Genomic DNA, 9,991 nt, shown 5'->3' on the forward strand with positions numbered 1-9,991 from the left:
ATCACCCACCCCGCTTCGGCTTTACATATGCATAACCATTTAAATGAACACGAGCGCACCCACGGGCTTGCGCCCTCTTGCACAGGTGTACCCTTTCATTTTCGTTCACATTTTGAGACGGGGGAGAAGGGCTCAGGGCGCTCGATTATGGATGTCGCGTGCAGCGAATTTGGATTCCAAGTTGGGGAGAAAAAGCGGCTGCGCCCCTTTAAGATCCCGCAAATTACGGGGGAAGTGCGTGGCGTAGTGGCTAGCGGCGGCGAAGCTCCTCTCTACTAAATCGTTTCCTAAAGAGGCGCGACAGCGGCCCGCACCTGCGGCCACTCGCGTGAGCGATTTTCGAGCTCGTTACGCTTAGGCGTACGTACGCGAGAGACAGATTGGCATTGATTTTTCGGATCCCGTCTACCGAGCGGTTAATTACAAAGCGGCCTCCGTTTAATGGATTTTACCAACGGACTCTCGTTTCGGTCGGTGCGCGCGCGCTCGCGACGCCAAACTATACCGTGGACGGGGACAAGTTGGATAATGGGGCGGCGAGAGGCGGTGAACGACTCCGGATTATTATGGGCTTAGGCTTATGACCTGGCTCGATATAAAAAATTAAAAAAAAAAAAAAAAAAAAAAAAAAAAAAAAAAAAAACAAAGAAAATAATCCATGGTATCGCGCGCCTAATTAAATCATACCGAGTTAGGAGAGCGTCGGGTGCAATGATATATTACGCGATAAAAGTCACCGACAGTCATTGGGCTCATTATGCTCGGTATTATAAAATTTGTTTTTAATGCGGCTAAATATATTTTCTTAATCGTTAAATGGCGCAAGCGTTTGACACATAATGGAATTGACGTTTGCGTTCCTATTATTGTGTAGAATTTCCGTCGGGAATAGCTGTCGATGTTTTTATTTATCCTGATGACAATTGATCAGCCAAGTATATTCACTACGATAAAATCTTCGACTTACAATATATTAGCATTGGCACGACCTTCGCGAAATGTATATATTTTTTGCGGATCTTATGAAATTGTAGGACAAGCTTGGCGTATCTCACTAAAATTATGTCTCTTCGTTTTTACAAATGACATGTTTAATTAAATAATCATTTATTTATCTGAATTTCATGATGTACTTTAATGACTTAAGTATTTTCCAGCTTGAGTTAATCGAAGGTCCGAATTAATATTTATCTAAGACAATGAGTGCCCAAATTAGACGTTTCTCACAGATAGTTTAAGTAATTTCTCCTTGTCTTTCTAGTCAATAGCTCACTAATAATATATTCTTAACTGTAATAGCAAATTTTCTGGCCCATGGTCTTTTATAATAATAAAATGATTTTTAAATGTATTTATCTTAATATCAATATACGAGTATTAACAATAATAAAATATCTTTTGTTTATAGCGAGTTTTGTTTTTTAACGTTTATTATTATTGTTATTATTATTATTACTTGTTATTATTATATTTAAATTATATTCATTTCGCCTCGTACTAGGATCATTTAATATTGTAAAATACTTATAATCTGATAAACTTTCTTGATAATTCGTTGTATTCGGAAAGACTTTCGTCAATTTATTTAATTAACTTGCAATTTTATTCGTACCATATTTTAATGCTTAATACACAATAGAAATTCAAGTCACCTTATTTAAAAGTAAATTTAATTTCAATTACGGTTACGATACACTTACGTTAACAACGCGATATTACTCACTTGTAAGTAATGTCTCGTATTCGCGTATCGTGGATCTTGAGATTCGATAAATCTCATGAAGTAACTATTTCGAATTGAATATATGTCATCCATAAAGCTTCTTCTTAACATATAGTCGCTGCCATTTGTATGGAACGATTATGACAGCCAATTCATTTTGATCGATGTTGAATTTTTTCCAGCACAGCTTGCAATCTGTTCCAGTATTTAGGATCGTTTTCATTCTGACTATGTAAGCCTTTATTATAATAATAATAATAATAATAATAATAATAATAATAATAATAATTTACTCTCAATAAATCAGTGTTTTATAATTTTAGCCTCGTATTAAAATAAAACAAAAAAAAAAAAATTTTTTTTAAAATAATAATAATAATAATAGTAATAAAATAAAAATTAATATAGTAGACGTAATAAGCGTATCGCACCGAATTTGTCATTCGACACTCACTTTCAATCCAACATTTTCCATTCCAATTTAATAATTCGTCACCATACTTTATCACAAAAGGTAGGGGCCACATTGACGGAATAAAGCAGTGTATTTAGGAAAATGCGTCATCCGTGAAAATTATGCTGTCTCGATCTCAATCGATTTCCCATGCAACCGTATGTGTTCGATTGCTCGTTTTTTTTTTTTTTTTTCACGTGTTTCTTCGAGAACGAAGGTACTTCATCGAGTACTAGCATTTCAAATCATGGCTGGAACAATTTTTCTAGTTTGCTTCGTTCTCTCCATTCTATATTGTCAGTAATAGTCTAACATTCTTCGGAAATATGTTCAGTATCGCAGTCTTTCTATCCTATTTTTCTGATTTTTCTGATTTTTCTGATTTTGATGTCGAGATATTTCTAAAACTAATTGACCATTCATATTCTTATATATTGCTTTGCTGTGTGGTGTATAGGAAGGGGGGGGGTGTTGGTGGTTCTAACAGTAAAAATTCTCTGACATTTTTAGATTTATTAAATATTCAGAAATGAGCAAAGTTTGAGTGAAACTTGCCCGAAAGAGACATCGAGTAATTACGTTTTGTTTTAGTAATTCGGTAAAGGTTACAAACACTACTGTATCGTTGAAACGATTTTTTTTTCTTAATTATTCACGAGATATAAATATTAAATATAAGTTATCCAAATCTCTAGGCACAATCGATTTATGTATCAACCATAGAACTTTTTTCCTCGTTAAAAATGTTCACTGTTAAAATCTCACATAGAGAAACGAATGTCATCGAGGGGTGAGGGTGGGTGGGTGGGTGGGGGCTGGATGTCGCGATTATAAGTGGAGATGAAACACTGTCCGTGTGATTGTAGCATGCCCACGTGGACATGTATAAGCTTGCGATCCGTGAAATATATGACGAATGTAGGAAGAGAGAAAGGAGTTCCACATTCTGTTTTTTAGGGAGTGCCAGGAACACTTCAACAAACGATGGCCGGTATTTGCATTTTATCGCTACGCTGAAGAATGATAAGCGAGAGATTTTTTGCGAAGAGTGTCTCTTCGAGAGAAGCATTTTGTGATTGCAGATTCACATTTTACATATGAAGTTTCAGCAGTGCAAGAAGTTGTCGAAACTTTTTCACTGTTGTTACATATTAGTAATGTATGTCCTTAGAATACTACACAACGCTGAACTAATTGAATGGATGATTTTTATCATATGATTCGAGTCTTATCATAAGAACTTTGAAAAATTGGTAATTTTGCGCTTTAAATTCAAATTTTATCAATAACTTTATGTCTTATATACCATATGATATATAATCAAAAATTTAAATATGAAATTTTGTTATATGCTAAACATAAAACGATCTATGGCATTGAATAACTTAAAAGAATAATGTTAGATATTTGAGTTTGGACTTTCAATTTCATTTTCAATTTTCAATTTCAAGTTTTTGGACAAAAATTTTTACATAAAACTCATTGTCAATAATCCGCAGCTATGATTGGACTATTTTCTCATTAATGACAATAACAAAATAATGTTTAAATATCAATGTATATTATAATAAAAGTAAAATTTTTTACGAGTTTAAGTAGTTTATAAATGTGTGGGATTAATAGATGGAAGATAATATTATACGTTAATGAATATTTTTCTTGCATATGAAGTCTCATGTTCTTATATACTTACAATCAATTAAAAATATCTTACGTTCGAATAAAATAAATATCTAATTTATTTCTATCCATAGCGAATACTAAACGTTAAGTACTTGTATTACTTTACAGATAAAAGATTTTCATCAAACTCTAGTTTTTTCATATTTGTAATTTTTAGACCAACATTATTTATTATATTTTTTGTTGAAACACATGTCAATTATAATTTGATTTTATAATAATTGTTTTACAAAAGCAGAAAATATTTGAAAAAATGTTAATATAAGAGTTTAATTATTACGGAAATAAAGATTTTTACAAAAATTTTAATAACATTCATGATCATTTCCCATGCTTTATTTTGATCGATTCATGATTCATTTTCCCTACTTTTTTTTATAGTTCTGTCAATTATATTTAAAGATTATATAATATGCATATATGTAAATTGATTACTAAAAATTATAAAACTAAGGTAATTAAAAATTTAACATTAAAAGTGACGATAGAATTTCAATTTAATTTATATAATTTATATATAACTAATTTATATATTTAATTTATAATTAAATTCCAGAATTTTCGACGAATAAATTGTACGAATAAAAATATTAATAAAAATTATTATTTTATTTTAATATTTTCTCTATATTTTATGTATTTTTTTTTTTTTTTTTTTTTTTTTTTTTTTTTTTTAATATAAATTAATTATTAATTGAATCAATTAAAACCTTTATAAATGCAATTGAATTAATTATATTCGATTTTGATTAGTAGCATCTCATTTCCGTTATAATTAAAAGAATTTTATTTTAAAAAACTTTTTTATTTACATCACATTGAATAATTAATAATGCCATAAAATTTTCTTGAGAATTTTCAATTAATTTTGAATACCCATCGTTTACAATTATTGACTATTATTTTTAGTCAATGTTGTACAGTTAGTTTATTTTTTCGGATAAATATTACATCGTGAATTAATATATCGGGACTATATAAACCTTTAAATTCTTCTTCTCCGATATATTGTGAAAGCTTTAGAAATGACATCGTACTAACCATATTTGAAAATCCCACATATAAAATTTCCTATGTAAGTATAGGTGGATTCATGCGTACTAAAGCGCGTGCCCATACGCTCACATCTTCACCCATACGCACTTAGCCAGCCACATCCACTCCCCCCTCCCCAATTCCTCTCTGTCCCATCGCATATACACGCACGAATACATATTCAATTTTTATTTACCAACATTCATAGATTAAATATTATTCATCTTTTCACGCGGCTACGAATAAAAAATTCTTTCTAAATTGGTTTAGGCATTTTTATTGTATTACAAAGTTTTAATTTTTGAAATGGAGTTTTCTCAATATATTTTAGGAGTGTGAGACTCAGAGGAAATGAGAAATTAACATTTTATAAGTGATGATGTATAGAAAAGTATACTTTAATACTTATTTACTCACCACTCGAGAGATTATAAGTATATCAACTTTACAGCGACTAATGTTAAAATTCAATAGTATAAACAATTTGAATAATTATTAATACATAATGTGAAATATATAATGAACGAAATTTTTAGACTCACAATACTTTTGACTGAATTTATATTTTCAATAAAAATTGATTAAGAAGCTGTTTCACGATGCATTATTTTCCTCGTCGAAAATTGTTATCCTGTAAATGACAGTTATATTTTTAATTTATTAACAAAACTATTTTGAATTATTTTGAGTAATATTTTTTTGTATGGCACATTTGAAGTACAATATCACACACACACACACACACACACACACACACACACACATATATATATATATATATGTATATATAGATAATTTGATATTTGACATAAACGAATGCCATTGTCAATTACTCGTTTTTAATGTTTGAATGTTGAATTATAAGGTTGCAGAATCAACATAACTATAATAATAAATTCATAGATTATTTATTATCTTATTATATCTTTACGAGCTTTGCCATATTTTTCTTTGCTTTATGTATAATGGTAATTGCATTCTCTTAAGTGTCATAATAATACATCCTTTTTATACCCCTTGCAGTCCCTTGAAGTATGCAACAACACTCGTGCGAGCCCTAAGTGAGGTTATTATGTCGGGGGCGTTGGAATAAGAAATTCACGAAGCCCGATGGTCTTAATGTAAAGCTGGACTCTCGATAGAAGTGAAAATTAGTCGCGGAATTGATTTTCGGACAGGTGTAGTGCGAGACTCTCCTCCCCCCCCCCTCCCCACCGCGCTAGAGAAGCCACCGCAATCTCGGATTGTTTTAGTCGTGAGATATGGGAGAAGTACTCGAGAGCACCGAGGACGGCCAAAGGCGAACGTCGACGTGGAGGGAGTCGTGCGTCGGCCTCGGGGCAAGACGGGCGCGGTCACGATTTGCTTTGATTGAATTTGATGGGCGCTAGCGCTTGGCAAATATTTTTTCTCACACTAAGCAAGTCGACTGCTCGTTCTTTTATTTCGGCGTTATCATAATCCGGGCGCCTGCCTTTACCGCTATTTTCATCCGGTTGCAATTCAAGTGACGAGAGCCGAGGACGTTGAAGCGGAAAATTATGCACGGCGTTATAGGCTAAAATATAATGGATTGACAGGGACGTTGGGATTTGTTAACAACGCTCCAGGCGAACTGTCATCAACTACTACTCGCTCGAGCTTGCACAAGTGCTGGGCTTAAATGACTTGGAAACTAGTGTCGTGAAATGACTTTATAGAGTAATGTATATTTATCAATGGAAATTGATAGTGTTAGAAATTAATAATGATCGGTTGGCGTGGTCTTACAGTTAAAAAAGAAAAAAAAATCCCCCAGTATTTCCAAAAGTATCGTTTTAATTTGTTGAGTTATTGGTTTTTTTCGTCAGCGTGTAGCTTTAGCAGCAAAATTTTGTCGTGTCATCGTTAATCCGTAACATATGTTATTTTTAAATAAAAAAAAAAAAAAAAAAAAAAAAAAAAAAAAAATAAAATAAATAAAGCTAATATAATGAGAGAGGAAAGCCGAATTGACTTTCTATTGATGCGCACGATAATGTTAATTTTTGTTCAATACTATGCTATTCATCGATAGAAAAAATTAATCATTTATACGATTTATCTGATAAATCGTATTACTCGTTACGCTATGATTATCATTATAAATTATAGGATTTTATGATATTTTTGTTTGTTAATAAAATACATCGATCGAACAAATAGTTATTGAGAAAACTTTGCAGCTTTTGCATAAAAAACATTATATTCTAACTAATTAATGATTTCATAAATGACGCACAAATCTCAATATTTGAAGATTGGCCAGACGAAATGAATCTAAGATCGTAAACATAATTAATAAAGTCAGTTACATATTATTATTGTTGTTATTATTATTATTATTATTATATATATATATATATAGTATATACAGTATTTAGCATATACATATATAGTCAGTTACTGATTATTATTGTTTATAAACGAAAGAGAAATATTCGGTGCATCTTAGACAGTGAATATCAGACGTATTGTTAGAGCTTTTACCGTTCGCTATGAAGTTCGTTATAAGAATGGCAAACCGTGTTGAACTGGGAGTAACGTATGGTAAGAAAACGCTTTTGACTACCTCTTAAACTGGTTAAGGACAGAGTTCTGAGAATAGTTTTCAATAGAACAACTACTCACTTGCTTTTCAGTAAGAAGTGTAAAATAAGCTTATCCCCAGCAACATTAGGGTGCTAGCCGAATCGATCTGTTGAAATGGACAATAACTGGTTTACGGATAGAGCAAGAAGTTGCCTGCTAAGACGGGGTGAGCTTCCATCCGGAAAACTGTGATGCGAATAAAGCAGGAAGGAAGGATTTTATTAGCCAGATAGAAAACTCTAATATTATTAAGTTGATTAAACTTCAGATAATATTTTAGCGTATTTAAGTAATAATGGAAATAGAACCAAGTTTTAGAATCAACTAAACGCGCGTTTCTACAGCCGAGGAGTTTTGACGAGAACTGTTAAATACTCAGGGAATTCTAAGTTGGCGTTTGATCGCTGCACAAACACTTTATCAACCTTTTAACAACTAATTCAACTTATATTTCTTGGAGCTGCAACTCAATATGGTATCGAATACGATGCAATAACAAACAATTTATCTACGAGGCAATATCTTGGAGATGTTAGATTAGTCAGTAAGTGAATGTGTACGTTTACGTGTACGTGTACATGTGTGTATGCGCGCGCGTGTGTGTATTTGTGTGTGTGGGTGGGTTGGATGGATGGATGGGTGGGTGTGAGAGAGAGAGAGAGAGAGAGAGAGAGAAGAATAAGTCTACTATATTAGTCGGAGATATTCTTAATGCTATCGTTCCCAAGATTTAAGCATCAAACTTTAGAGTACTGGGACAATTGAAATATAATAATTACCAATTGTATATCTGTATGGGTCAATGTTGAATTTTTGTATAGCGATATAACTTTGAAAATGCAGCAAATGAAACAAAAAATATCTTAAAATTTTTTTCAATTTATACTATATTCTGAATTTGGCATAGGTACTTGCATATTTTGCAAAGAGGTACGTACAACTTCAATTATTTTTCTTAGTATTACGATTCACTGGTCAAAAAAAAAAAAAAAAAAAAAAAAAAAAAAATCGCTCTAATTCGTCAATTAAACTTCTCATTAACTAAAACTATAAACTATTAGACTAATAAACGAATTAATAATTTAAGAATCATATTTGTTTAATAATTTGCCCACAATTATATTATATTATATTTATTAATCATATATGAACTATATATATTAAATAGAATAAATACATCTCGTCTCTGTTAAATTATAATATTAACTAATATAAATATAATCTACCTTAATATTAAGAACAACAATAACAGCGATAAATTCTTCTTTAAATTTATAAAATTATTTTTATTTAACGTTCTTTAATATACTATCATTACTATTTGTATTTTTTATGAATTATTATCAAGGATGCGATATATTACCGGATTATCATCATTGATATTATATTTAATAACATTTAATAGGTATGCACGGTAAATATTAGCCCCCTATAAAAAAAAAAAGAAAAAAGTCAATTTTATAAATAAAAATTGTTCGATATGATAAGTAATGAAGCTATTTTGTTAAGTAGACTATAATAGCAAAATTGTAATGTTTGTAATGTCGTTCCCATTAAATTAACTTTCTCACATAAAATTATGTAATAAATTGCAATGGACTGAGTTTAAGTTGTCAAAGAAATGCGCAATTTAGTCATAAGACTAAATTTATGAAAATACTCTACGTCATTTGTGCCTTGAAATTTAAAACCAGTTATTCATTTTACATTTCAATGGACATAGGACCGGCAGACGATACTATCAGCCTCCACATGTAACAGACCCGTTGATTAAAGGGCTCGCGATACGTGTTATTACTATAGATATAAAAATTTACGTACGTATAAACATGACTACATATTACCGAGTAAAATATGTCAAAGAATATCCGGTACGCACAGAATTGAAAAGTCACAAATGAATTTGAAATTTTCGTAAATTAACGACAAATATACATGGAGATTAACGTTTAAGGGAATGTCCGAGAGTGTATCTTAATACTTAAATACTAAATACTAAATGATAAAGTCAGCTTCTGCTTTTTTAAACTTCACTAAATATTAATAGACTTATATAGACTCATTATAATGAAATATTTCGCACAAAAACGAATTTTTTTTTCATGTAATACGTGTACGATATATATATATATATATATATATATATATATATATATATGTATAAGTAGATAAGCGTCAAAGATAAAAAATCTTTAAGTATCGAAGAGAAGAAAAAAGGTCCACCCTATTATAAGATAACGGTACTTTAATGGACGATATGAAACCAAGTCCTGCTCGTGCTTCTCGGCAAGGCACGGAGAAACGAGCTCGTAGACTCGCCCTGTGTGTGTGTGCGCGCGCGCGCGCGTGCATGCGTGAAAGGGAGAAAGAGAGAACGACTGAGCGAGAGTGAGCGAGGGTCGTGCGGTTGTGTGTATGTGCGCGCGCATTCGTGTATAAGAAAAAGAAAAGGAGTGTGCATGACAGAGAGTGCGTGTGTGAGAGAG

Source organism: Ceratosolen solmsi, unplaced genomic scaffold (genome assembly GCF_000503995.2).
Source record: "Ceratosolen solmsi marchali unplaced genomic scaffold, CerSol_1.0 scaffold13, whole genome shotgun sequence".
In the NCBI taxonomy this organism is placed as follows: Eukaryota; Metazoa; Arthropoda; class Insecta; order Hymenoptera; family Agaonidae; genus Ceratosolen; species Ceratosolen solmsi.